This window comes from Pseudopipra pipra, chromosome 7 (assembly GCF_036250125.1).
Source record: "Pseudopipra pipra isolate bDixPip1 chromosome 7, bDixPip1.hap1, whole genome shotgun sequence".
In the NCBI taxonomy this organism is placed as follows: domain Eukaryota; kingdom Metazoa; phylum Chordata; class Aves; order Passeriformes; family Pipridae; genus Pseudopipra; species Pseudopipra pipra.
In genome coordinates, this window is record NC_087555.1 from 5,574,786 (window position 1) to 5,602,425 (window position 27,640).

Genomic DNA, 27,640 nt, shown 5'->3' on the forward strand with positions numbered 1-27,640 from the left:
AGGGAGAAATACAGTTACAGCTTCTCCATCCCACTCTTCACCTACTTTTTCTTCTTAGCATTCGTGGTTATGTGTCTTATGTGTCTACAGGTTCTTTTCTGATGTGATTTTTTTTTCTTCTAAATGAGGGATTCCCTGTGCTCCACACCACATGGACCACAAGTCCATATGGGTGATGTTGACATGGGAAGGCAAGTCCACCTGAGGAATGGACTAATATAATATAAGCCACCTGTCTGAAAGGTGTGAAACAGTTAGGGTGGGCTTGTGCCTAAGTGATTTAATTTGCAGCTAAAAATCTGTTTCTCAATCTTAGCAGAGCAGTGGTTATTGGTACCACTCTAGCAGAGAGCATATCAGCCTGCTGGAGTTGTGCAAAACGAGTCTTTGGTGTACTGGAGAGCTTGATGAGAACAGGAAAAATACCTACCTGGATTAGCTCTGTGTAATGCTTCCCTTAAAACAGCCTTGTCTTCTGCAGTTTGGGATTTCCAAACTCTAGGGACCTGGGCTCTCCCAACCTTTCTAGACCATGTGAGGCAGGCTGCTGCTCTGCAAGCAGGACCTGGGAAACAAATCACAGAAAAGGCTTTCCTGGAACTTCTCATTCTGTTGTAGTTCTGGTTTATCTAATTTGATTCCTGCTAAGTCTAAAGGTGGGGAAGACATGAAGCAAGTGGGCAGGCAGCAGCGGGAAAGGTTAATTCAGAGAGAGCTGGGAGGGTATGAACAAACAGAAGCTGACACTAAAAATGTCAGCTGTTTAAATGGCCTGATTTAAATAAGGCACGTGTCAGGCTGCACTGCTCCCAGAGGAGATTCCTTGTGTGGGTTTATGAACTCTGGGAAAGGGGCCAAGCTAGCCCTCATTATATTTTATTTAATCAGCTATATAAATAGCGAACTGTTTTCTTGGCTCTCTTCCCCATCGGGATCACATCTTTATACTCTTGACCTTTTTATTTTATGCAAGAGGCTCTCTCGTTGGTTTGGACCCAGGTAAGTCAGCTGCACTGAGCTTGCTCTCACATCACCTCTCTTCTTGGAAGACAGAAAGCCCAAGGTTATTTATTTCCTGTGTTCTCAATATTAAGGAAATACAGAATTTCTTTTTTTTTTTTTTTTTCCATTTTCACTATGCAAACTCAGGAAGACCCTCTGGAATAAAGGGAAGTATGTTTAAGGATGTAACATAAATAGATTTCTAGACAATACTGGGAACATCCTGTAGTTGTGATTTGAACAAGGTTTGGAGAAAAACAGCTCAGCTATCTTGAACATGTATGTTACTCCTCTCTTCTAAGGCATCATTTGCTGTAAAGAAATGACAGGTGGGCAGAGGAGTTAACTCTCTGAGACAAACACACAGTGTGTTTCAGAAGACTGTTCTCCACCATGAATACTGAGTTCCCTTGAAATTCAGTGGGGTCTGGATGTGTATTGGTTGAAGAATAGAAGACTGAAATGATGCTCATGCCTTTCCCACCTCTTGGTTTGGAGCGGAGTGAGATCTGACCCATGTAGAACTTCCTCTCTGAGGAGCTTGTATCACAGGTCTTACTCTGGAACCCACCTGCTGGTGGATAGTTTTGCATATTATCTTTGCGAGATGGAGACAGTCATCATAGTTATTTTTGTCATTTCCTCAGAGCGTTTCTGAGCATTTCAGTTACTTTTCAAAAGCTTGGAAAACAGTTTAATTACGGTTGTGGATTTAACATGAATGAGACACTATTGAACAGCAGCCAGGCGGATTTTAATGAGGAACATCTTGGCCCTCCAGTTTATCTTGTAGATAGACTCTGGCTTCTCAAGTGGACATGGAAATTTTAACAGCAATATTTTAATTCTTTTACTCTTGGCTGGGAGCAGCTCCTCTGGCTTTATCTCTTTAAAAGGAGCATCCTCACACTTCAGTTCCTGAACTAGCCCTCTCCAAGAGAGGTTTCTGCCCTCTCACCTCCATTATTGTGTGTTTGTGGTTACAGAAATTTTGAAAACAGGGTTGTCACAAAAAGTGCCACTGATGCTGTGGAAACCTGTCTGACTGGACCCTGCTCCCTCTCTCTCTTCTGCCTTCTCTGAGCAGATCAGGGGGTTCAGGCTCGTCTGTGTGAAGGGCACAGTCCAGATTGCCATGCCCCAGTTACGAGCTCCTCTCTGGACTCAACAGGTCCTATATGTTCAATCACCCCCTGTGCAGCAGTGGCAGGATGAGGGCTGAGGGGATGGTTTTGTCTTTGCTCTTGTGGGTGGGATTGCTCAGGAGCAGGAGGCCACAGGTTGGATGTACACCAAGTTGATGTATGTCCTGAGAAATACCCAGGATTTTAAAGAGGAATGAGCATTACCATTTTACTGTTGGGACATGGATGTGCTTCTGGTGCAAATTTTGCTTTCCTGTCATGTCCTTTCTCCCTACTCTTCCCCTTGTGCTCCTAGGAGTTTCAAGGGAAGTTAATGTTGTTTCTGCAAAGCTGGTAAAGGGTTATTCTGCAATTGCAGTCTAAAGGGGAGGCCTGTAATTCTTTGGCACGATGTGTATCTCTCCCCTCACCCTTAAACAGCTCATTTGTACTCTGGTCCTGAGGGGACAGGCAGACTGAATTTCAAATGGCAAATTGGCAGCAAGGTTTCCTTGGCACATCTTGGCTTTAGGAGGAATATCTGAAAACAAAGGCAGTTTGTCCCTGGGCAGGGGAGGGAAATATCTGTTAAAAATCATGTGCTTTTGAAAACAAGAGAACTTCCCCTCTGCTGCATGTTTCCTTCAATGCCTCTGTCTCCCAGAGAGAAACTGCTCCACACTTCCTAGATGGTGAGAGCCTAAATGAGTCAGACCTCCGTTTCCCTCTTGGTGAGGTAGGGCAGGCTCCAGGACTAGTTATGCATCTGACTGTGCCTCTAATAAACTAAATGTAATTAAAAAATAGATCAGGGCCATTGCATTTTAACAGCTTGGAGTTTTCCCTGTGAAAGGATCATCAAACAGTGAAAGAATATGAAGACTCAGCTACACAGCACCTGCTGGGCAGCCTCTGTCAAGATTAACAGCATCTCACCAGGTTATTAGAGTGAACATGAATACTTTGGAGGCTCTGTGGGTAGTTATGGTATCACATTTTATTATCTTCCACTGAAATGAAATTACTTATTGTAATTGCTTGTCAGTCACAGGCCAACAAATCTGACAAAGGAAAGCTTTTGTGCTGCGAACGGGGAGCAGGAACAGAAGGGAAGAGATGGACTGAGCAAATTCTGCTCAGATATTTTTTGGAGGAAGGGGGAAGGTAGAGAAAATATAATGAGAGAGGAAGGGAGAGGGAGAGTTTTTGCCTTACATAGTGAGCTGACACAAACAATTCTGGCAAAATGACCTAAACTGAGTGAGCATCTCTAAGAGCTGTGAAGGGAGTGAGCGAGGTGATACAGGATGGTGCATTAGGTTGGGTGGAAGTGACTGATTCGTGGACAATGTATCAGCCACAGCAGCTTACCAGTTTCTTGATAACATCAACTATTGTATCTCTCAAAGACATTGCTGAAGTTTGATGCCTGGGGACCACCAGTCAGAAGGAGGTATAAGCTTTGCACAGTGCAGAGGTTTGAGTCAGAGAAGAAAATGATCCTTTTGGGTTGTTTGTTTTTGGATGGCTCAGTCTTTTCTGTTAGGTTTGAAGGAGGAAGAACAGTGCATAGGAACAAGGGTGTTTGGAGCAGAGGGGACAGCAAGGGTGCACTGCAGATGTTTGGAAGTGAAGATTGCTGTACCAACCTTTTAAGAGCAGTTATAGAAACCAAGATTGCAGGACCCCAGAAATGATGCATGACCTGTTGCTGTGCAAGGAGAGCTGTGATTTTAGCTGCAGGTAGTTAGCAGTTCCAGCCTTACCAGGAGAGCAAAGCTGCTGCAGTTGTTGAGGCAGGGGTTGCCTTTTACATCTGAAGAGCATCTGTCAGCTTTGCACCAGCAGAAGGCAAACAGCTTAAGGTGTGCTTAAGGTGGAAGTGTGCCACTGACAAGGCAAATAGCCCCAGTGTTTGCCATTTGACATAAAATTATATAAATCCACCAAGTAACCATGTTAGCTGTTTGAAAGTTTTATAGTGAGCCCCATTAATGTTCACTATAGAGGTCAGCATATGTTCTTAATGGAGGAAAAAATAAAAAAAAACAGGTCCAATCTCAAAATCTCCAAGAGAAAGGATGACCTTGAAAGGGGTCTGTGTGCAGCCACAACCAGCATGAGGCAACAGGAATGGGTAAGACCTGATGAACAAGGCAATCATTCCCTACTTCCTCAAAGTTCATGCCGTTCTCTGTCATTTGCAGCTCCAATTTCCAGCTCAGAGGTATTGTATCTCCTTTTGCCTTTGTGATGCGCTATTTCATCACTTTTGGAATCCCTGTGTATTATAGTATCTTTAGTCTTCCACAATATTTGAAGTGTGTGTCTCCCTTCATGTATTCTGGACTTGTTACTTCCTGTCTTCATGTGATGCCTCCTCATTGCTGCTTCAGAAGAGACCGTGAGCAGCTGCTGTTCATGCTCTGGCTTGTGCTGACTCAGTGACCAGTTAAGCCAAACCAATTGTAAGAAAAGCACGGGAAATAGCAGCTTCTAGCTTCATCATGGGCATAGAAGCAAACCACAGCAGTGAACATCACAGATCATGTTGGAAGTCCCACATCACAAAAATCGCCAGCCCAGGTGGTTCATCTGTGCCACAGTTGAAGGATACAATCCTGCATTTACAGGTCTGTACTAGACCCTGTTCCAGAAGCAAATATGTTCAGCACTGTAATTATTGCTTTGTCTACTGTATCTAATTTTCTAGTGCATGAATCCTGGATAGTTTTTGTTATGTAATTGGTGTTAACGATTAGAGCTCAGCATTAATTAAACAGATCAGTTTTCATTCTCAGACATTTTACTTAAGATACCTTCAGGCTATTAGACTGGGAGGGGGTTCTTTTTTTTAAGCATGTGTTCATTAGAGCTTATGTCTCTTTTATCTGCAGATTAAGATTCTCTGCTTCCTTTGTACTGCAACATCGACCAGAGTATTATCAGCTTTTCCTCCTCTCAGCAGTAACTAAGCTCCAGTACTTTATTAGAGACATAAAGGATGCCTAGCGATACAATTAGAGATCATACCTTTTGTTATTTTGGTTCCTGTCCTCCCGGCTGCTTTTTGAATCTTGAATGATAGATAGTAGGATATTTGCATACCAATTTAACAACTTAATTTTAATACCAGCTGTATGTCATGCACTGGTGATTTCAGCTGAGCTCTAGAGTTCAACAATATCACTTCCTCCTTTAAAGTTTATTCTATGATGAAGCACCCAAATGTGGACTGTTTATGGCAACAACTGCAAATTTTGTTAACAGTAAAGGCAGGATGTGTCATTTCAATTGTTCAGACATTATTTATAACACAAAGTGAAAGATTTCATTTAATAACTTCTATTTTGCTCCTGTCTTATGTGTGAGCTACAGTAAACCCTCGGGAAAGTCATTCAATCTTCACTTACAGAAGAGGTGAATCCATCAGCTTCCTATGTTCCTGTAGTTAATTGTCTTCATCACTGGAAATGTGAATCTTATTTTGAATCAGAGCTTGTTAATTTTCAGGTTTTGGTCCTTGAATCTTGTAATTTTTCTGCCTGATATATGGAAAGTGCCCTAACCTGATGGAAATTTTCACTTCCATAAAGGTAATTACCGGTGCTCAAGTGTTACATCCAATTTGAATTTCAAAATGAAAGCAATTAAAACTCCTGTAATCATTAGTGAGGAGGTTTGAACTGTTCTAGATTTTCATGATTTAAGAAGGTGGGATGCTTCTGTAATGGGTTGATCCATATCCTTCTCTAAGAGGGAGGAGTTGGTCTGTCATTCTCTGGGCAGATCTGACTCAGTGAGCAGGGTCAGGTGGGTTTTGTGCACCATATGTAGGCTTTTGTTACTGCTGCTTGTTACCTTCATTTCCTACTGGTCTTTGGGGTACAGATGATACAGTTTGATGAGTAACTTTGCACTGGATGAAGTGTATAGCAATATGGGCATCTTGTGAATGACAGGTATCATCCTTTTAAAGATGATCTTATAGCCTCCGTGGTATTAAACATGTGCTGCGTGTAGATTTTAGTCTTGGGCTAAGTTTATTTTGAAGAAATCAGTAAGAGCTTGGGTGGGACTGAGAGTGTAGAAAAGGGTTCTGATTTTTTGCATTTAACAGCAGCAGTTACCTTAAGGAGTTCCCCAGCTGACATCAAATATCCCAAAGTGCCTTAGGTCTTTTGGCTCAGAAGCTAATGGGAAAGGAAAATCATGAAAGCAGAAACAAAATATAACCTTGCCTTGGTTTTCTTAACATAAGGTGACAGAGGCCACAAAGAAACAAATGATAGAGCTGCTACTCCTGAATGCCACTGTCTAGCTGTTTGCAAAAATGAAGGGTTCACCTCAGCATGGCACACTTGTAAGTGCTTTGTCTTCTATTGGTTGCCTGTAAATCCTGTAACAAATTATTCCAGTTCTTTACTGATCACTTAAGCTTATTATGTAACACAAATTACAATTTATTTCTTTTTAGTTTCAACCCTGCTATGACACATACAGCTTGGTCACACATAGAGGGATTCTTCTAAATACTCTTCACTTGTAGCTTTTTGTCAGTTTTAACCTTCTCTCAACATCTCCTCATGCTTCTGGACCTGACCTCTTTGAGAAGATCATATCAGAGTCATTAGTTAAGTGTTACGTTTGGTTTTGCTTGCATGGAATGAGCTACAAGGCTGGGTTAAAATTTCACCTCTCATTTTTGCCAGTTTTTATGTTCACACTTGTTTCCATTAGCAAACAAAGGTGTGATGTAGTAAAATGGAAAGAGAGTGAGGCTGAGGTTCTGGTCCTTGCTTTGTCCAAACACCGTATCCAGGGCAGCTTCACCATCACATCCAACCCTCGGGGCTTTCTTCAAGGCTCAGTTGAGTCAGCTGGGACCATTCATTTAGAATAATGAATTGACTTTTCACTGCTCATGTGGGTAAGGTTATTCATCTGGATGGAAGAAATGGCCAGGAGACATAATCCCATCCTGATTCCCCAGTATATCTTTCCTTATTTGAAAAGATTTATGTGATTTTTTTTCTAAAATACAGTTTCCCTCAGAAATGAAATTGTAACCAAATACATTGTGACACAGATTTCAAGGCTCATTTCCTTGGTGGATAATCTTCAATCTCTATTGCTGTAATTCTTTAACACTTTTAGAGTCAGTAAATTACAATTTAGTGACAGCAGTTTTTGCTCAGAATTTTTTTCCTTTGTAAGATGTCCTCATAACAAGGCATCTGCAATAATATGATAATTGTGAGGTATGTTAAAACCACGGTTTAAAGGTGCTTTACTTCTTATTAAAGTGAGTTGATATAAACACTCTTCTGTTTAAACACCGTTTAAAAGGACATATTTAAAGCTCCTAAGAGCTCGACTGGTTTATTTTTCTCCTACATAATCAGATTAAGTGTAATGTATAATGCCTTTCTGTAAAGGAATGTAGAATGCGTTTCTCCTCAATTTAAGAGGAGCCCGTGGCAGTATTAAAAAAAAAATTAATTAGAAGTTGTTCTGTTTAGAGTAGCCAGCCTGAAGCATAGATCCTCCCTCATGGTTTACATTTCTAAACCCTGCCTGGGAGAGAAGGATGTAGTTCTCTAAAATGCTCCGATCCACCTTGTTCACACAGATGGTTTATGGGGTTGGCAGAGCAGACCAGAAGAGCAGTGGGGGACTGGCCTTAATTGGGAACACTCTAGAGTTACTGGTTTGATATTTATTATAAGGCTCCACCGGAGTTTCCATCTTGGATCAGGAAATTTCATCTTGAAAAATGTGAGCATTTGTAAATAAGCCTCTTTAATGCCATCTGTCATGTGGGGTTGTATCTATCATGTGTTTATTTTGTCACTGAAGCAAAATACACAGCAGATCAGGCAGAAGTGGAGAGGAAAAGGCCAGACTGCAGAACAAGGTGAGCTGCACTTATCTGAAAATCAAGTGGGATTTTGAGGACCTGCATTTCTCTTCTCAGTACTTTAGGACATGGGCAAAGGATTTACTCTCGCTGCTTTGAGAAGTGCCTGTCTCCCTGAAGGTAATGAGAAAGCATTGCTATCCTGTCAGCTGAGCATTTGCTGGATGGAAAAAAGGGAAATAAAAGAAGTCATTCCTAAGAGTATAAAAGGAAATACTGCTCTTGCAGGCAGCAGTTGGTGATTAAGAAACACAGCCTACTTTGTCATAGGACTCAATGCTCTTTACTTGCCTGAAGACTTTTTCTCTTTTTTTTTTTTTTTTAAATCTTTTTGCAGGGCGAGATTGTGTGGTTAAAAATGTGTGACATCTTGCTGAGCATAGGGGCACATAAGCTGTGACTGGGCCATGTTTTCAAGCAGACAAAGCAAAGAATACATGAAATGAGAGAAATCAAATAGATGCTCTATCAAAACTCTGTTGGCCTAGTGGGGGATCCTACCTGAAGAACAATATGGAAGGGAGCAAAATATAAGCCAAAGTAGCTGAGCAGCTTAAAATTGCTCCATACTCCACTTCCTGTTGCTAGGACTGGGGACACTACAATTACACTGAATGGTGTTCTCTCTAAAGGGAAACTAAATGATTTAGGGCACGAACAGCAACTCAGGTCCCCGGGGAAATATAAGGAAACTAAATCAGATTGAGCATGTAGGAAAGAATTGTCAAAACCATCCCAGGTGATAGAACTGTGGGAGAACAAGGAAAGATGTAGACAAATGTGGGAAGGAGAAATAGATGCTGAGTGCTGTGAAGCCTCCTGCATCAATCCAGTCGTGACTAAGGGCATCCTGACCTTCCCGGGAAGGAAGGAAGCTGTTCAAGAGACTGATCGCTTGTCCTCAAAAAACAAAGCTGAAAAAGACCTAAATGAGGACTGAGTAATTCTGACTGTACACTAAATGATGCTCCTAGCCCACCATTTGGTAAAGAAGTGGATCAACATATTTTCTGGTTCCTGAGGGAAGAAGATGTCACATGATGTTACGCTGTCCAGGATCATGGGCACTGTGAGAGTGAGCACTATCAGGTCAAGCAAAACCAGCCAAAAAATTGCTCAACCCTTTGCTATCATTTCTGATTTATAAAAAAGACTATTTTGTGATGCAGCCAGGAACCTCAGTTAAGGACTTCCTACTCATTAGCTGTCCACAGGTCCAGAACCGAGATCAGTGCATCATTTGTAGCCATGACTGTGAGCAAATTGAACTCAACAACTGTAAGAAATTAATTGTCAGTGAAATGTGTCCCTTTTTACTGGAGTATCTCAAGATCTATATGTCTTGTAAATATCACCCCTTTTGTGGCCTTTGCTGTTGGTGTAAAGTTTCCCACAGATGCAGCTTTATGTAAATATTATAATTCAGAAAACAAATGTTTTCCTGGGGAATGCCACTGAAACCCAATACAGGGAATAAGAAAATAGATGACAATAGTGGGGGAAGAGCATTCTAAGGAATTCTTAGAGTATCCCAAGGGACACTGTTAAATGATATCTTTGGGAAAGATATCAGGAAAGAAACCACAGCTTGCCTCTCTTTGGGAGGCTACTTAGAAATGACATTTTGAAGGGGTCCAGCTATAATTGAAAGAGATGTGAGAGAATGTGCATGAGAAAGGAGCATCCTGTTAAGATGTAAGCAAGCAGGTGCAAAATGAGAGTGGCAAATCTCTCTGTCGCTCCTCAGCTTCCTCCACGTGCAAATCAGTTACAAGATAGATTGCTTAGAAGGGAATTATGGACAAAATTAATTAAAACTAAAGTAACAAAGACTAGAAAAGCCACGCATGGGACAGAAAATAAATTAAAACTACACCTGACTCCTGTTATATGAAGATCAAGATCTGTCATCTAATTATGCACCCTGTGATATAGATAAGAGATGGTACTGGAGATGACTCCTCAAGGTTTAGCCTTGTGTCTCTGTTCAGAGCTGGCTACAAGCTGGTAAACATCTCTTCCAGCCAAGTCCATTTATTTGTTGGATAGATAATATTTTCCATCTGAACTTGAATAAACTGTATGAACTGTTATTGGAATGGGAGGGGATTCCCAGGAAAAAAAAATCATCTTGACTGAATTTCCATGACAGTCTACAGATTTTATGGCTCGCTGTGTCTTGCATGGCTCTAGATAGTATATAAGCAAGCCTTCTCCAGATGGGAATTCACCAAAAAGGCTGATTTTTTTTTGCCACAGGAAAGTGAAAAATTTGGAAAACAAACAAACAAACAAAAAAGGAATAAACTGACGGAGGGCAGGGAGAACTCTTCAGTTCCTGAGAAGCGCTGGCTGTCTTCTCTAATCAAACTCAGGCAAGAGAAACTCAAAATCCAGGAAAGTCAAAATTGGTTTTCTGTGTTCAGGATACAGCATAAAAAAGGTACAAGAATGGCAGAGAATATATATGATTGCTGCAGGATAGTGGTCTTGACTCAATCATCCTTTATTCTCTGGGTGAAGGAGATGAAATCATCCCAAATGTACACAGTGCTTTGTCTCCTCTTTATACTCTTCACACGACATGGTTCAGTCTGCAATGCTTCAACCTGCAATGGTGGTATAAAATTACAGAGTAGAAGGGTTTTCCTGTGCTTCCTTCTCCAGCAGAAAACTGTAGGCCATCAAGGAGTTTGTTGCAAGCATGTGCCCACATGTCGTGCTGCTGAAAAGGGGCTTATAAGGCTGTGAATCCCTTTGATTATATTCCTTGTCCCAGATAGATTATGAACATGGGAAATCACAAGTCCACCAATGACAGCTCAACGAGTGCTCATGTGAAGCCTTCCAACCACAGGGCTTGTGTGCTCCTCTGGTACTCTTCGCTAGGAAAACTGCTGGACTGCAAGTCATGAGGGCATGGTTAGAAGAAAGTAAGTTTTATGTGTTTGCCGTTAATCAGTGAACCAAATATCCTTTCAAGTATGTATTGTTTAGGGATTTTAATGCTCCTCCATCCTATTTGCATGTGCAGAAGCACCTTGATGTTTCTCTATTTCTGTAGCTGACCTGAAGGCAGAGTTAAATCCAGCACTATTCCTTCATGGCGTGTTGGTGTGTTGCTTATGTCCAAGTAGAGAGAGCAAATGTTTTCAGAGAGGTTCCTGAGGTTATGTTTATTACCCGTATTTCAGGCCAGTTTCATGTATTTCCAGCCAGTTTCCCAGCTGCTCATTCTAAAGACCCAAGTAACATGTTGGTAAAGCAGCGTAGGTTTTGTCCATCTTCTAGACTATGATTCCATCTGTGCCCAGTCTACTGTCCTGGTGCTTAAATAAAGAGTAAGTTGTATCACTGTACTACAGAGATAAAAAGTATTTCAGCAAAGGCTATGGTTTTCCCAAGAGCTATGGAATTATATGTTTAGTCCTGTCAAATCTCAGTGAAATTCTGAATACTCACACATGGCTTCCAACCCCCCTCCCCTCCCTGCCGTACCTCTGTTTGAGTATTTCCCATGTTTTCTGTTCCCCCTGGTCCATCTACCTATGTCTGCACCTGCCTGCACATCACTTGTGTTTATTCTGAGAGGTCTCCAGGCTTTATCCACAGGGAATGTGCCCAGAAGAGGCTGAAATATGGAATATGTACTGAGATATTTGAATTAGAATGAACCAGACTAGGCAATAGAAATGACTTGTAAAAGATGGCTGCCTGCTCTCTATACTGAGATCACTCAAACAGTGAATTTGGAAGTAATGGAGTAATAGGGAAATATATTCAGAATTAATGTGTTCATATAAATATTGTATAGTAAATTATTTGCCAAATAACATTCATTACTTTGTAGCAGAGGTCAAATAATTGAGAAAATGTATTTGTGAATAAATTATTCAACAATTAATGCAAAATGTAGCAGCCAAATTATTCAAAGAGACTAATTCAACCAGTTCTAATTCATTTGCACTTCGGAAGTGTTTCTGGGTACATGTACATGAGCATTTGTCCCTGCCCATGGCAGGAGGGTTAGACTAGATGATCTTTAAAGGTTCCCTCCAACCCAGACCTTTCTGTGATTCTGTGACATCGGTGCATGGCTCCTGCAGCCTGCAGAGACCATCTACTGTTACCCTCTGCAACTGTGGTTACTGAATTTCATCCACAAAGGCCTCTGTGGAGCCTGAGAAGTCATGCTTAACTACAGAAATCCATAAAAGTTCCTCCTTTTGTCTCGAAGATACGAGTAACCTATTGCTTGCCTAAATAATTTCTCCCAGTGTTGACTACAGTGGTATTTAAAAAAAAAAACACAAATGCAAATTATTTTTAAATTGAATTTGATTTAAAGATCAGCTTCACTGGAAGTCATTATGCCACATCTCATCAGCCCGAAGATTTTTTTTTAGTAACCCAAACCCCTTCTGCGTACAGACTTTAATATTCTTTTTCAGTTAGATAAGTGGTTTGACCTCCATTTGCTTCAACCTGCAAGATTGTTCCTTGATCCCTCACATCGTGGATGTGCAGAAAAGGCTGAAAGTCCATTTTTTTTGTGTGTGTTCACGGAAAAGGTAAGTAGACCTCCACAAGGTATTTAATTACCAGTTTGACTAATAACATGGATCTGACAAAATGGCACTGCTGCTTCTCGTTAGCGTTTGCTTCTCTAAGGTGGGGAAGAGCAGCATCATTTTTTGACAGCATCATAGTCAGTCCCTTCACAGCGGGTCCCTCATTTCAGGGTGGGTTTGAGGGGCTGCTGGACCCACACTGCAGCTCCAGTGTGTCAGAGCCCCAGATGCTGTTTGCAGGGCAGTGAAAAGGCTGGGGATTCTTCATGATTGCTGTAGTGCCAGACAAGTTAATGGAAGTGCAGGAGGGAGAGAAGAATTACAAAGCCACAAGCGTGCAGGTCAGTCAGCCTTACGGCCGGCGGGCGTTTCCTCACTGCAGGGCTGGGAAGATGGGTCCCCCTTTCCTAGTAGAAAGGGGCACAAAATGGTACCTCATCCTGTGGGTGTTAGAGGCTATGGGATGAGACAGAGCTGGGGACTTTTCTGTGCAGAAAAGGATAGGGGAAAAGTTTTTCCAAAGTGAAATAGCCCCCCAGCAATCTGTGCCATGTCAGGACTGCTCCATGGTTATTTCAGTGCTGCTGTGGGCTTCCCTTAGGGGATGTGTTAGGGGACAGAGCTGATGGGCAAGGAGCCCAGCCAGGGCACAAAAAACTGCCCTGGGAGGAGGCAAAAGTCCCTCGGATTCTGGTCGTTTCCCTCCTCCAGCAGCAACATCTGATGTTGGGGGGGTTGCTGTCAGCAAACTTCATTTTCCCTCCAAGCCCTCTTCAAATCAACCTGCTAACACTGCTTGTGAGTTGAGGGGCAATCTCCTCCTCCTTCTAAAAAGCCAACATTTTTGCCCAGCCATTTTGCCAAAAGGCTTGGTCTGCGAGTTCAGGAATGTTTGGGAACGAGAATCTTGGTGAATCTATTGCTCATGACGAGGTGCTAGGGGCATTTGTTCAGAGCTGCTTCCAGTGTAAGTGGGGCACAGCAAAGTATGTCAAAAATACCCAGACTTCCAGGAGCTGAATCTGTGGTGTTGATTTAGAACTACTTTTGGGAGATGGAGTCTAACATAGTCTTTGATAAAGTAGGAGTCTTACTTGAAGTGAATGATATTTTTCTTTTATTCTCTATTTCAAGGACATACTATTTTAATATAGCTGTTGTCTTTTAATATTCCTTACTTTATTTTACGTTTTCTACTATATATCATAACCAGAAATTTGGAACAGGTCACTTGTTCTGTTGACAAAATTTCTTGTTGTCACTGAACCAAACCTCCCAAATTTCTAGTATTCATTTATGCCTCTTAAGTGTGATGAATACAGGGATGCCTCAGACATAGACCCACATGCCTTGCAAAATAATCATGACATTTAACCAGCCCAGGCATAAAATGTACTCTTGCCCTTGCCACGATCATATTGGTATTAATCAGAGGGAAAAAGAAATTATTTATTTCCGGTGAGTGCACCAGAACACTGTGTTTTACGGTCTCCACAGAGTTGCAGTGGGTGCTGCTGCCCAGGTCCTGCCTGCCAGGTGACTGCAGGTGATCTGGGGGTGAAGCTTTTTGGCAGGCAGGGCTGGGCGTGGGTTCTCTGTCCGCAGTGGGGCTGGGCACCGGCACCAGCTCAGGACATGATGCTTTGTTCTATGCTTTTACATGAAGTTTAGCAACAACTTCTGCATGAAGACAATATATTAGGCTTTGTAGCTTTTCACACCACGTCTTTCCATGGTCTCCCAGAACTAAATCTGCTTTTTTTTGTGGTTGGTAGTGAGAGTAACTACTGATGTCTCTGGTGTAGCAGCAATGAAATATCAAGATCGTGCACCTGCAAGGAAAGAGGTTGGGTTTGAGAGCTCAGGCACCAAGGTGGGTTACTGCAGCTCAGTGAATGATCCTACATTAGCTGAACAATGTGTGCCTTTGCCCAAAAAGTGAGACAAAGCCATGTTAGAGAACGTCACTGGCATTTAGATTAAAACAAGTACCCGCTGCTTGTCATGCACTGAGTGTGTGCCTTGGCAGCTGCCTGTCCGGTGATCAGGAGGTGGCAGTGTTTCTGTGCTGTGGGACTGTTCCTATTGCTGGCTTTTCATTCACTGCACTGACAGAAGGGCGTTCTGACTACACAGAAATATACTTTTTATAATCACCTGTAAGAATATTATGACAGGCGATTAATAGTCTGACAGCAAGGCAACTATTTTTAATGGCTTTAAACGAACGCTTTATTTCATCTTTGAACAAATCCTCACTGTAATCCCATTACTGCAGTGCAAGTTTGGATAGCTGAATATGGGCTGACTTTGCTCTGCCTTGGCGAGACCTGTGCTGGCAGGAACAACGGATCCAGCACCAATACAAAAGCCTCAGGGCAGAATTGACCTGGTGAGGCATGTAAGTGTGACAGCAGCCTAGTTATAAAACATCTTATTTAGCCACAAAGGAGTATCTGTTTGAGGACAGAATTTATTGGGTCTGAGAATACACAGCTGGTTTTTAAGGGGAGACACTGAGGTGTGAATGGCATACTTCAATACTAATTTTCCATAAAATTTCATCCAGATTGTGCTGAATTGAGTTTAAATAGTTCACAAGGCGAACTTGGAGCATTCTTAGCAATTTTTGTGAGCTTTAGATGCGATTTTGCATAGCTGATGATCTGATAATTTATTACTCTGATAATCTGATCACAGGTACAGGCTTCCTTACTTCTGGATTTCACCTATTTCAGTTTTCGTTTAAGAATCTAAAACCTGCTGTTACTAAAGCCCAGGGGGAAATGCTGACTTATCCTTAGATGGAGCTTTTGAAAAATTATAAACAAAGCCAGTCCTTGCATTATAGAGAAGGCTGTTTAGCTTTCAGCTAAAACTGTGGCACTTTAGCAAGATGCTGAACGATACACTGAATTGTTTTGTCTTGGGGTGTGTGCCAAACACACAATGTGTGCATCTGAAAGGGGGTTATTAGAATATTTTGAATGATCATTGGTAAAAGTTACATTGTAAAAAGCTTAGGTCCAGAATCTGACAGGTACTGCAGCTGGCTGTGATTCATGTAAGGAACATGAATGATTCACAAGGTTGATAGAATTGGAGTAAGTCATTCTTTCATCTTGATAATTTTCACCCTGAAGCGAAGTATCTCACGTATGGTGACAGCTTTGTAAAATAGTGTGATGGCCAGTAAGGATAGGGGGAGCTCAGAAAAGACCTGCTAAAGCAGATTTGATTTGATATAAAGAATGGAGCCTATCTCTCTGTTCTCTTGAATTTTTTTTATTTTTTTGTCCCCTTTCCCTGTCCTTCTCTCTGGATATGCAGAGAACTGTTAAGAATGAAAGGCAGTTGGCCCAGTATGCTAATATATCTGCTTTGATAATTCTGAGAGATGTTTTAATTAGGAAGAGGAGGCAAAGACTTAGAAGAACGTAGTTACTCCTGTAATTTGAAAACCCTTGAAACAATCCTAAGGAGCAGTAGCCTGAGGAAAAAATGCAGTTTATTTCTCTGGGAAAATATAGCCAGACATAGCTTATATGTAGTTTTCTGATGTGGCTTTATTATAAAATGCCAGTGTGATTTGGTTTCGGCTGGCTGTTCTCCAGACAGAAGAGCCCTGAAATGCACATAGCGTGTTTTCAGTTGCTGCTGTCTGGGACCTTTTCACTTCTTTAACAATGTAGATAAAGAGCCAGTCCCATGATCTAGTAGATGTGGGATGTAACACTCGGACACATCCCTGCAGTTCGCTGGAAGAGGGGGGATTGCTTGCTGTGCTGCTGGACATCGGTAGGATTCGTTGCCAAGAAGTTCAATCTTGCCACAGAGGCATTGCAGTGCCAAACCTGGCCAAAGGAACCCCCCAGGGAGGCTCGTCACATAAAAAGAGGACAATCTCTGTGCTGACCCAAGTGTAAGTGGCCAGAAGCTCCTTGTTCATACACCATGATCCCCTCTAATTTGCTGCCAAGACTTGGTGCTTTTGAAAGGATGACTTAATATAACTTAGAATTCATTTCAGTATCTGTTTCTGTCTTCTTTTTCTTTACTTCTCTTTGTTATTTTCTTCTTAAGACATCAGTTCTTCCTTTTTTTTCTTTCTTCTCCTGTCTCCTACTCTCCAGAGGCCTAATTGCAGGTCATCAGCACAGTGCTTTGTGAGCCTGTAAATTCACAGTTCTGTATTTATTCTGCAAAATGTTGCTCACATGACTTATAAAAGTGGTCAAAAACTTGGGTTTTGTTTTGTACAGGGAAAGAAATGGAAAAGGCCCTGGCCTTTAAGGTTACCTTAGTCTATCTCCCTTACTGTCTTTGGTCACACAACTTTTTGGACTGGGATGAAAGCTGACCTTACTGGAGAGAAAGCAATGTTTCCCAGCAAATCCACTTGCAAGAAAGCTCAAAAGAAATTACACTATGTAAACAAGAAAGGATGTTGTAGATCTTGTCCCTTTTTCCAGCTGGGTACTAAATGCAAAGCTGATGGGATTATCCCAAATCCTACTGCACGTTATCTTTGCCAAATGACTTTTATGTAATCTTCAGTGTGCATAAATACATGTTAACAAAAAATGACACAATGAAAACAGAACAGCAAGCATTGAAAGCAAAGCATTACTACGTGAACATTGGGATACCAACCTTGTCATTTGTTGTGGTTTGTTTTGTTCTTTTTTTTTTCCCCATGAAAGGCAAGCCCATTGGCTTGGGTACTGCAGGAATTTCTTGTGTTCTTTCTTCAGAGTGCAGATTCCTAAAAAATCTAATGTGGTGTGGAAGCTGAAAGCATATTATTTGTTTCAAGGTGTGAATAAAGCTTTGCTTGTTTGATTTTCACATGGAATGGCTGCATTTGTTTTCCTGGTTTCCATCAGATACCAGTAAACTGGAGAAAATTGGAGGGATCTGCTTACGGATCTTCATCTCTATTTTCTTGTACGTGTTTTGACTTGTGAGTCTTGTCAACATAGACAAGACCGTAAAGCCCCCTGCTCCATGCTGAAACACAATCCCTGTTTTAGAAGGCATGCTGAAAAGTTTCATCTGAGCTTGTCATCTTGTCTTCAGGGCAGTTCTTAGCAATCACCAATAAAGAAGGAAATGTAAAGAGCTGTGTAACAAGTGTAATGATCCTTCATTTTATTGTAGCTGCTATCCAGGGGGGCTATTGTCCCTCATTTCACATCCCAGATGGTGCTGTGGCTTCTGCCCTGGAAGTTTTGAGTCTCTTTGACACTCCTCATAGCCATTTCCAAAGGAAGTAAATTACATCCTTTGGAATCAAATGTACTAGAGGCAATCAGCTAGATCATTTTTCATTTCTGCATTTCAGGGAAAACAAAGTACTCCAAGAAGTTAAAAACTGGTTAGAAACACTGAATCCAAGCTGTCTGTCAGGTGCATTAACCATTGAAGCAGCATTGTCTCTCTGCTGCATCCACCTTCTGCCTGTGACCTGCACTGTAACACAGTGGGCATGCAACCACTCCTTCCAAATCTGTTCATGTATCAGCTTCCCATCACCTTACTTGTCTGAGGCCCCAGAGGAGTACTGGGGGAATGAGAACATCTACTTTTGTGTGAAAGTTGAGGGAATTGTGTCTTGCATTTCTGGCTGTGAATTTGATTCTGTTTGTGAAATATATTGAGGTTTAAAGGCTTGGAAACGCCCTCTCTTCCAGATTTGATTGCACATTCATTGCTCATTACCAGTGTTATGCAGTTTGCTTTACAAAGTAGCGGTAGTGCTATCATTAATATCTCCTGTAATTAGCATTTGAACAGCAGAGCTCTGGAATCAGGCAGCCCAAGTCCAATTTTGCGTCTTGGAAACGATGAACAGGAAAATTGCACATGCATGAAACACTGTCACCTGAGTCCTGGGCAATTTTCTAATTATGACATGATGGATATTCTGCTGTAGAAATGGATTGGGGGGTGCGGGAACATCTTCTACCTTCACAGTCAGGATAAAACATGAGTATCTCAGTGCAGGAGTGGCATCTCCATGCTTGTGCATTCATAACTGTGCTGTGCAATTGCATTTCCGTTCAGCCCCATCTGACATTGGGGCATTTTGCAACAGGAAAATCCATAAGGTGCCCACATGCTGGGTAACGTGACATCTTTCATTTGTTTGACACTGGCACGTTGGTGATTTCATTGCTTGAACTCCTGTTCTCATATTATGAATCAGTAGAAAAATGAGAGATGGATCATTTTCCTATTATGCCCTTCATAATCATAAATACTTTAATAAAATTGCTTCTAACTGTACTATAAAGTGAGAATGCAGATTTAAAAATGTTTTACAAAAGAACAAAAAAGGCTATATCTTTTCGTTTTAGATCCTTTATGATGGTTACAGAACAGGAGACAGGATTGGAGATGTAATGTTTCTTAATTGTTGCTGGAATGGAGTTAGTGAGAACACTGTGGGTAAAACAACAATTCAGTCAAAATGTTATTTTATCAAAGCTAGAGAGTTTTGCAGAGGTGTATTTATTTCTAGGATCCTTTTTCAGGGGACTCTTGGGTCTGTGGCAGAAAGCAGTGTTTTACGCACTGACCTTCGTTGCAAAGAACTTGTGTTTAAAACCCTTTTTTTTTCAGATGAAAGGAAAACAAGAAAAGGAAAAAGTGCTTTATAATTTGCAGTCCTGGGAGTTGCACATTGCAGATCTTCGTATATGTTCTTTCAGAAAAATGTGCAAATGTATCTCTTCTTCATTTGGCAGGTAGGCGAATTTTGGCATCTTGGCTTTTACCTTGAAATAATAATTGTTGCCTTCTGCTCACAGTACTTCATCTTCTCTGGCTTTACTGGGGAAGTCTAGGGAGCACTGGGGAGTATCTGCAGCACATTCCTGGTACCTGGTGAGGGTGGGGGTTCTGCCAATTGTTTGGTAAAGATTTGTATTGGTATTTGTTTTAAAGTATCCCCTGGGGTGCCAGTGATACTGGAGTAGTGCTGCAACTGCCACATAAAGGGGTGCCTTTTTTCTGAGGAACCTGAGTCATAAAGCAAGTGAGGCTGAAAGTGCATTGGAGGAGGAAAATGCTCTCATGGGTTTATAGAGGGGAAACAGAGACGTAGGGATATATAATGATCACCTTGAAGTTGGCGGGAGCTGCAGGTCTAAGGTTGCCCAAGGCCCCGGGCCTCTCCCTCAAGCCTGGGGAGCTCCTCTGCCTCCCCCTGTCCTAGAGATAGAAGATGCCTTGCAGTGAGCTAAGGCAGATGCTGGGTGCAGAAGATATTCCTTATATGTTTGATACTTTATTTGCTTATGCCAAATGAGGTCAGTGATGCTGGCTCTCGTAAAACTGCTGCTGAAATACACCCACTAGGTAGTAACTGGGGAGGGTTTGTGGAGCATAAAGGGCCAAGGCATCAAGCGTTGTTTCATTGGGTGCTGTGCAAATGAAAAGCTGAGTCTCACCATGATGTTTTTAGAGCACAAGTGAAGGACAATAGAGTCCTCCACCTTTCTTCCTCAGGAGAGGACAAGGCAATGTAATGTGGTGATCCAAAACTACGAAATGAAAAATCTTAGCTTGCCACTTCTCGCACCAATTCCTGTGAGTCTTTTGTAGGTACTTGCCAGACAGTAGAGCTGAATGCAATAGGATATTATAAGTATGATAGTGAAGTGTGGATATAATGCAAATAATATTTCATATAATAAATGATTGTGTAATGCAATAGAAGGTAAAGACTCGTCCATGAATCCTCAGCCTTTTTTTACCCCCAGATAGTGGTATACTTAGGTTCTCCCACCAAAACACATTTGGCTGTTAGCTCCCTTTCTCTCTCACATTATTGCTTGGTGTGAAATTCCGCTCCACTGCAGTTAGTGAGGCTGTTAGTGCTGATGCTGAGATTTCACCCCAATACTTTCAGGGTGACTAAGGTCTGCATTTGGTTTCTATGCAGAGAGCTGAATGAACTGAAAGCTGGGAGGAAGGCCTGCAACCTTCTTCTCTCCTTTTTTTTCTGGAGGGCATAAGAGAAACTGCTCCTTCTCAAAATACCAACTCTTCAGATTCATTGGCACTTTGCTTAACATGAAATAGTCTTGATTTAAGGGATATTGAAGCAGCTGGAGTCACGTTGATTTTTAGACCCTTCTGAATTGTTTCCTAAATGTAATGTAAGTTACAGTGAGGAATTTACAGCAATATGAGAACAGGCATTTCAAAATGTCAGATTGTGTCTGTAAATTGCCATGTCTGGTAATAAACTCACCTGTCAAGTAACTGGCAATCACAGCTTACTGGTGATTCTGTTTTTCCTGTGTGCTATTTCCTGACTGAATTGCAGACAGAGCAAAACTAGTGATTTTTTCTTGGGCTTTCAACATATTTTTGAAATTCAGGTGAAAGCAAAACTGGAGCTGTAAAGTTAAATGCAACTAGTAAAAAGCAACTCAAAGGAGATAAAATTTTTAAGCTATATAGTTAAGGACTTAAATCAGGAATTCTTTAAGCTTGGAGATGTTCTTCAAACCTGCTTCTTAGCGTAGTTATATGCACAAGAAACAGCAGCCTCCAAAATCTCCCTTTAAATATTTGGCATGCCATATATTGAGTATTATCCTTACTGAACATTTTGAGCATACACATATGGTGTGATGTCTGATGGGCTTTAATTCTTTCAGCTCAGCCATCTGATCTGAAGAGGGAAGCAAGATTATAGCCATAAAGCAGTACCCTCTGATTCACCTTCCTGTTCTATTTATGATTTTTGCAACCAGGATGAATAAACTCTGTAGTCAGCGTTCAGATGGGTGGGTGTATAGTTAGCTCATTTCTCTGCATGTGTCCTCAGAACTGAATAGTAAATCTGGCTATTTCTGTAAACACTATACTGCAATATTGTAATTATAAATCTTTTGTCATGTTTGTGTTTAAATGTGGTATATAACAGGAATGAGACCAAAAGACATTCTTGGAGTGCTACCTCTGAAGGTCATGCACAAGTTCATTAGACATCAGTTGTACTAAAACACTGAAAAGATACTGGGGTGAAAGGCCTCTGCATTGGTAATTATCCAAAATGTGTACTGTCTTTTCTTCCTCTTACCGGTACACACAGAAAATTGTAACAAGGACAATTTGCAATGGGATGTGTTTTTAATAGACAGTAGTATCTCCCAAAATGTTTGACTTTCAGAAAGCTAGTGCCTGCCACTTCGCATTGACGGCTGCTGAAGCATAAGCCACCGAAATTGCAAAAAAGATATACCTTGACCCTGAAATTTTGCCGGCGTCTTAAAATATATTTGATCTACAACTTACCCAGTAAGGCAGGCATCTGTTTGGCAGTTTATTCTGACTTTTTGTAAAATTTTTTTCCCCTTATTTTATTTTCACAAGTATTCGGGCTCAGGCTCAAACAGGTTTAGCGTGTCTTCCTCGCAAGGAAAACCAGTGCAGAACCTGTCCCAAGCTGTGAGTGTTAATAGCTGTACTTTGGGTGCCAGTGGCTATAGGGGGTCTGCAACATGCTGTGAAGTGTTGTCCTCTCTGTGACTGGTGATTCTTACAGTTTATATTACCCCGTGGGGAACATTATAGTGCAGATTAGTAAATGGTGCAGTCCCTGATATGCCATGCTCTATATTCTTACAATTTATTCTAGCATGTTTTGAGCCTGGAGATTTTTTTAAAAAAATGTGACTTCTAGAGCATAATTAATTTTAGCCTCCAACTACCCTTGCTATAGATAGTGATAGTTTCTAGGGCTCTTCAAATTTCCATCAGTATTTCCACTGTAAAATCTTTCTCCGTGGTCATATCTTTGTAGCAGCAGGAAGAAAATATTTGTCTTTTTTCTTTTGCATCCAGTTTGGCAAAAAATCTCAGTGTTTAACTGGGCTTTAGTTAAACTGGTCTTCCCCACCAAAACTGAGGCAGGTGCTGCAGTGCTGTTAACTCCTCTTGTGCAAAGGAGACAACTGAGTGGGGCAGCAGAGTGAGGCAACTGAGCACAGGCCCTGAGATCCCAGGTCTCTGAGCAATAAGCTGGGTGTCAGCCCTATTCAGGTGACCCCAAAAGGATGTTCATTTGAAAAGAAGAAACATGAAGAATGCAGCAAATGCATTCTAAAATGGGGGGCTGGGGGATTTAACCAGATAGTATCTTGTATAATCGTTAATTACAGTACAGCCACAGCCTAATAAAGAACCAGATTGAACAGAGCTGGGAGATGTGCCAGCTTGGTGCTGTGCCAGAAATCAGTGTGGCATTTTAAACCCCATTTTGGTCATTCTTTTCCACTCAACAAAGCACTTGTACACATTTACAAAACCCTTTGTTGTTGTGGGGTGTTACATATCCTTCCCTTTGGTACATTCCTGTCTGCTCTCCTGTAGACAGTGCTTCACTTGGTAGGGTGTATAACATGATAAGTTTAGCACAGCTGTACTACTCCAAAAATGATAAATCAGATTTTTTTCAGGAGTGTTATAAAGGCAGCTGACATTCCTGAAGCTCAATAATTGCACAAATGTATTTGGGATGTTTCTCAACTATTTAGTATTCTCATATATCCCATTCACCCATCTCCTTCCAATCGCTACTTGTCCCAGCCATCCCTGTTGTTAGAATTTACAAAGAAAATGGATTTTTCCCCATTCATGATAAAACCTATAATCCAAGTCATCTGAGGAAGGCCTTTGAAATCACATAAGCCCCAGATATTTGAAAGTGCTACAGGTTTTACTGAGAATGCAAATGCTCTGGTGAAGCTGTTTTAGATGTTTGTAACAGGAGATTAATTCAATTACCTGGGAAATGCTGCCACGGCTGATGTGTGTTTGTGACAGGCCATACTGCCCTTTCTTACAGGAAAACTTATGGGCCAGGGATACAGGACAGTGATTCTTTTAGGAAGTTCCTCTAGTAAAGCTGCTAGTCCACCAGCCAATGGTGTAAATGGACTTTCTTTGCTCTCTGCATGTATACTTCCTATTCCACAAATCAATAAGAGCCTGCAATATTTATGTGACATCCTGAAATCCTCTATACAAAAGATCACTCCATCAACAAATATATGAAAATTTCCTCCACTTGCTGTCCATTAGAGCCTAGAGCTGGGAAATGTCAGCAAAGGACTGCTCAGCTGAAACATGACCTGCAGTTTTTCTTCAATGAAAGAGACATTGATGTTGCAAAGTATTGATGCCCTTAGAAAGGTGCAGTTAAAGAGCATTTTTATTTACTTTACTTTACATCAACCTCTGTGCCCACAAATGAAATCATCATTTACAAATGACTATAACACAGAAATAACCATCTCCTGCAGCAATTTTCACCTCTAAGATTTGAGCAAGACCTCCGTTACTCTCCACTGAAGTAGCTCTAGAAAGTAAAATGGGAGGTTTCTTTATTTGGGTTTTATTAGTACAGACCTAGATTTATTCAAGCTTTGCCATATGCTCTTGTAAGGTTCTTGTTTTGGTCACGTTCTATGCCTATTACCTGATTGCTTCTTTAATTGTGTAAATTAATATTAACTGATGCTGATTCTACTTTTTATTGAGACATTCCCAGAAAAGAGAGGGATGGCAGAAACCCCTTCGTATCCTCAAATTCTGCATTTAACTCAGCCCATTAGTTCTAATATTGCAAAGTGGTTTTAGACCTAGATAAGATTCAGCAATTGACAAGTGAAATTGCAGAATAGAGAGGTAATAATCCTGATTGTTCTTTTGTATATACTGTGGCATCTCAATTAAACACAATGATGTTTTTTCAAAGCTGCTGAACAGACTATTTTTAGATAAAGAATCTGGCACAGCCCACTAATGAGAAGTTTATTCCTTGCTGCTGCTAACTGTGGCCTCTTTTCTTTTTTTTTTTTTTCAAACTTCGTTTAAAAGCCAAATAAGTAAATATTGCTGGGCTCTTGACTTTTTAATCTGAACATCAAATCATTCCCGTGAGCAGCTTCTGTCTCTTCTTGTACAGCTATACTCCTTAATAAGCAAGGGCCAGCATTTTGAAGAGGCTGATAAATATTAAGTGCTTTAAATTCTGGGTTCTCGGTTAGACATTTCTTAAAATCAGCCCCACTATCGAGTCTCGGGTTCTGCTAGGTGGCTGCACAAAATTCCTGGCCAAAGACCATTACTTGATAGCGGTATTTTAAAGCAAGATTCTCTGACAGGAAGGATTGTGTCTTCTGGAAATGGTGACATTGGTTTGAGTTTACCCTTGGGGCTGTAAAGCAAGAGGGAGCTCAAATGTATCTCCTCTGGTTCTGCCTCCTTGTTGCCCAATGCAGGTGAGGAGAGGATGACCCAGGGACTATTCTGAAGTCAGTGGCTGTTAGTGGCACCACACAAGGTTGGGTACCAGAGCAGGAAAGCTGAAGGGATCCTGCAGAAACCGAGTGGGGGTAAGCTTGAGTAAATACAGCTTTTGTCTTCTCATTTCAGAATATTTTTGCTCTCCTCAAGCTTACAAGTCAGATAAACTTGCATGCATTTTTGTTTACTGCTCTGTTGCCGTTCTTCTGCCACCCCAGAAGCTTGAGGGAGTAAATTACAAACTGCCACTCAGCAATAGGTGACCACAAACAAAACTCATTTCTGAAAGCAGAGCATGCTGAGGTCAGAGCATGTCCATACCAGTCACTGTCAGTTTTGCCATCAACTTCTGAGGCATCTGGCAGTGACTTCCATGGAACAAATTTGCTTTTAGCCAGCTGACAATCTGCTTCCTGGGCACCATTCTCTGCAATGCATAAAGACATCTCTTCCAACAAGATTTTCACCTGTACTTCCATGAAAGTCAATAAAGCTGTGCTGATTTATGCCAGGTGAATATCTGACCTTTGCAGTCCAACCTTCTGAATTCCCTGGCAGCACTTTAATTTTGAGAGGATACTCTGCAGCTGCGGAAGATGAGGGACGTTGCTTATGGTCTGTCATAGAGTCCAAAGCTTTCCAGGGAAAAGTATTCAGTTTCAAATATCTCATAATGAGGCAGCCTGTCATTGGTGATGCTTTTTCCTAGTCTCCTGCTATGTCAGTGGAGAGGAAGCATGGCTCTTAAAAAGAGGCTTCTGCTGTTATGGCTGAATCAGTTGATGATTTTTCAGCCAGGATGTGTTAAGATGAACAGCTTTTAATTTGTCATGGAAATTAGTAATTTAAAATAGATGTTTTCATAGTTAAGTGGACTCACTCAGTGTGAATCACTGCCTGAAAAGCCACACAGAGCTGGCCGCACTTGGTGCTCCATGTGAATCTGGAGCAACACTTCATCAATGTCAGTAAACTTATTTAAAATAAAGTAAATCCATTGTGAATGTGTCTGGAATCAAGTGTCATGTTTTCAGACATCTGTGGTTGTTTCAGACCCCACTGGAAGCTGTTGAGAGATTGCCACTGAGTGGTTTTAATGGCCCACAGGAAAGTGCCTCTATAAAAATGATAGAATGGCACTGCTCATTAGCTGCAGGCTCTGAAGGTGAAATAGATAAACCTACAGCAAAAAAAAGAAAGCAGGTCTGTGAGCCATTTGTAGGACATGACTGTGCCATGCAGCTGAAGGTGAGAAAGCACCTGCTGAATTGCCTGTCTCCATATCCACTGTGGGGCCACTGTGTCTGCCCTGTGCTGCTTCCTGGCCCCACAGCACAAATTGCCTGGAGGCACATGGGAAGTAACATGTTTAGATCCTACATGGTTTGACTTTTAAGGGCAGATAAGTGATCACAAGGTGGGATTTCAAGTCGATTAAGTGATTTAGGAGCCATTCTTTGCATTTCCTCTAGACTACATTGTCAGTCTCCACCAGCCCAGAGACCACCAGCATCGGCAGTGGGGGGGTTAAGTTTCTCATGGCAGGGCTTTAGGGCTGGAGAGTGTTCCTGCTGCGTGGCTTGGACTAGTGGCCTCTCACATCTGCGGGGGCCTTTCATGCTTTTTAAAGCTATAACTTTCAGATTTCCACATTTCCTATGATATTCGTGCAAAGGGAGATTTTCCAGGTACTCCATATTGAGTAGGGACATGGCCCTGCCCTAGCTCATGCCTAGGATATCGATGGGTTTTCTACTGAAGTGCAAGGGCCCAGTTTACTAACAGGAGGTGGAAGAAAGTGAGAAAAGTAGCTGGTTATCCAAACAAGAGGATACAAACTTCAAACATTTGGGTATGTGTCCAAAAACATCTACTGCCACTTTATCCCTGCATAGTTTCATAGCTCCTACTGCTTGGCCAGCTGCCCAAGCAGCTTTGATGACTTTTGCTGCGAGCTTGCTAGGTGAGCAGTGCTGCAGATTTTTGTTCCTTTTTTCCTGCTTTTGCTGGGTACAGCAGCAGAAAGCTGGTAGCAAAGCAAAGCACGTGCATATGTGTGCTGGTTATCAGGGGAAATGAACTCAACTCAAAAGAGAGATTTTAAGTCAGAATAACAATTTAATAAAATAATACAATAAGTACAATTATACAAACAAACAATTGGTCTTAACCCACAAAACCCAAATGTATAACCCAGCACCCTGGGGCATGAACAAAGTGGTGTTCCTTGGGCCCCCCCCCGAGTCCAAAGTAAAGGGAGAGGGGAAAAAACCTGCTGGTGGGAGAGCTGTTGCAGTCTGGTCAATAGTGGTGATTGCAGTCCAGCTGAGGGTGGTGGTCTCAGTCTGGTTGAGAGCGGTGAGCTGCAGTCTTCCTCTGGATCCCACGAGTGGTAAAAAGGTTCCAAAACTCCAAGTTTATATATATTCTCCAGTTCAGGCAGGAATGCTCAGTCCTTCCCTCAGAGCGGGGAATTCCATAAAAGGGTATGAGGACAGGAACATCTACAGGCCTCTACTGCTAACAATTTCTGGGAAATGGCATGGAAGGCTATAGAATACACAGTTTTGGGTTACACCCATACCATGATGAACTGGTCTCAGCTGTCCTAACTAGGACAATATGTCTTCTTTTCCATATGTAAAACAGCAATGCCAGTTTGTTGGAGAGTTTCTGATTAGCAGGTGCTAGCTAGA

The 27,640-nt window shown here is 41.6% G+C and overlaps 1 long non-coding RNA gene across 1 annotated transcript in view; it reads left to right on the forward strand.

The window, feature by feature from the left end:
- The first annotated feature begins 19,275 nt into the window (after positions 1-19,275).
- LOC135417559 (uncharacterized) overlaps positions 19,276-27,640 on the forward strand; it is a 119,587-nt gene continuing 111,222 nt past the window's right edge. The window contains exon 1 of the long non-coding RNA XR_010432104.1: positions 19,276-19,366. This is a non-coding gene — a long non-coding RNA (uncharacterized LOC135417559). The remainder of the gene's footprint in view (positions 19,367-27,640) is intronic.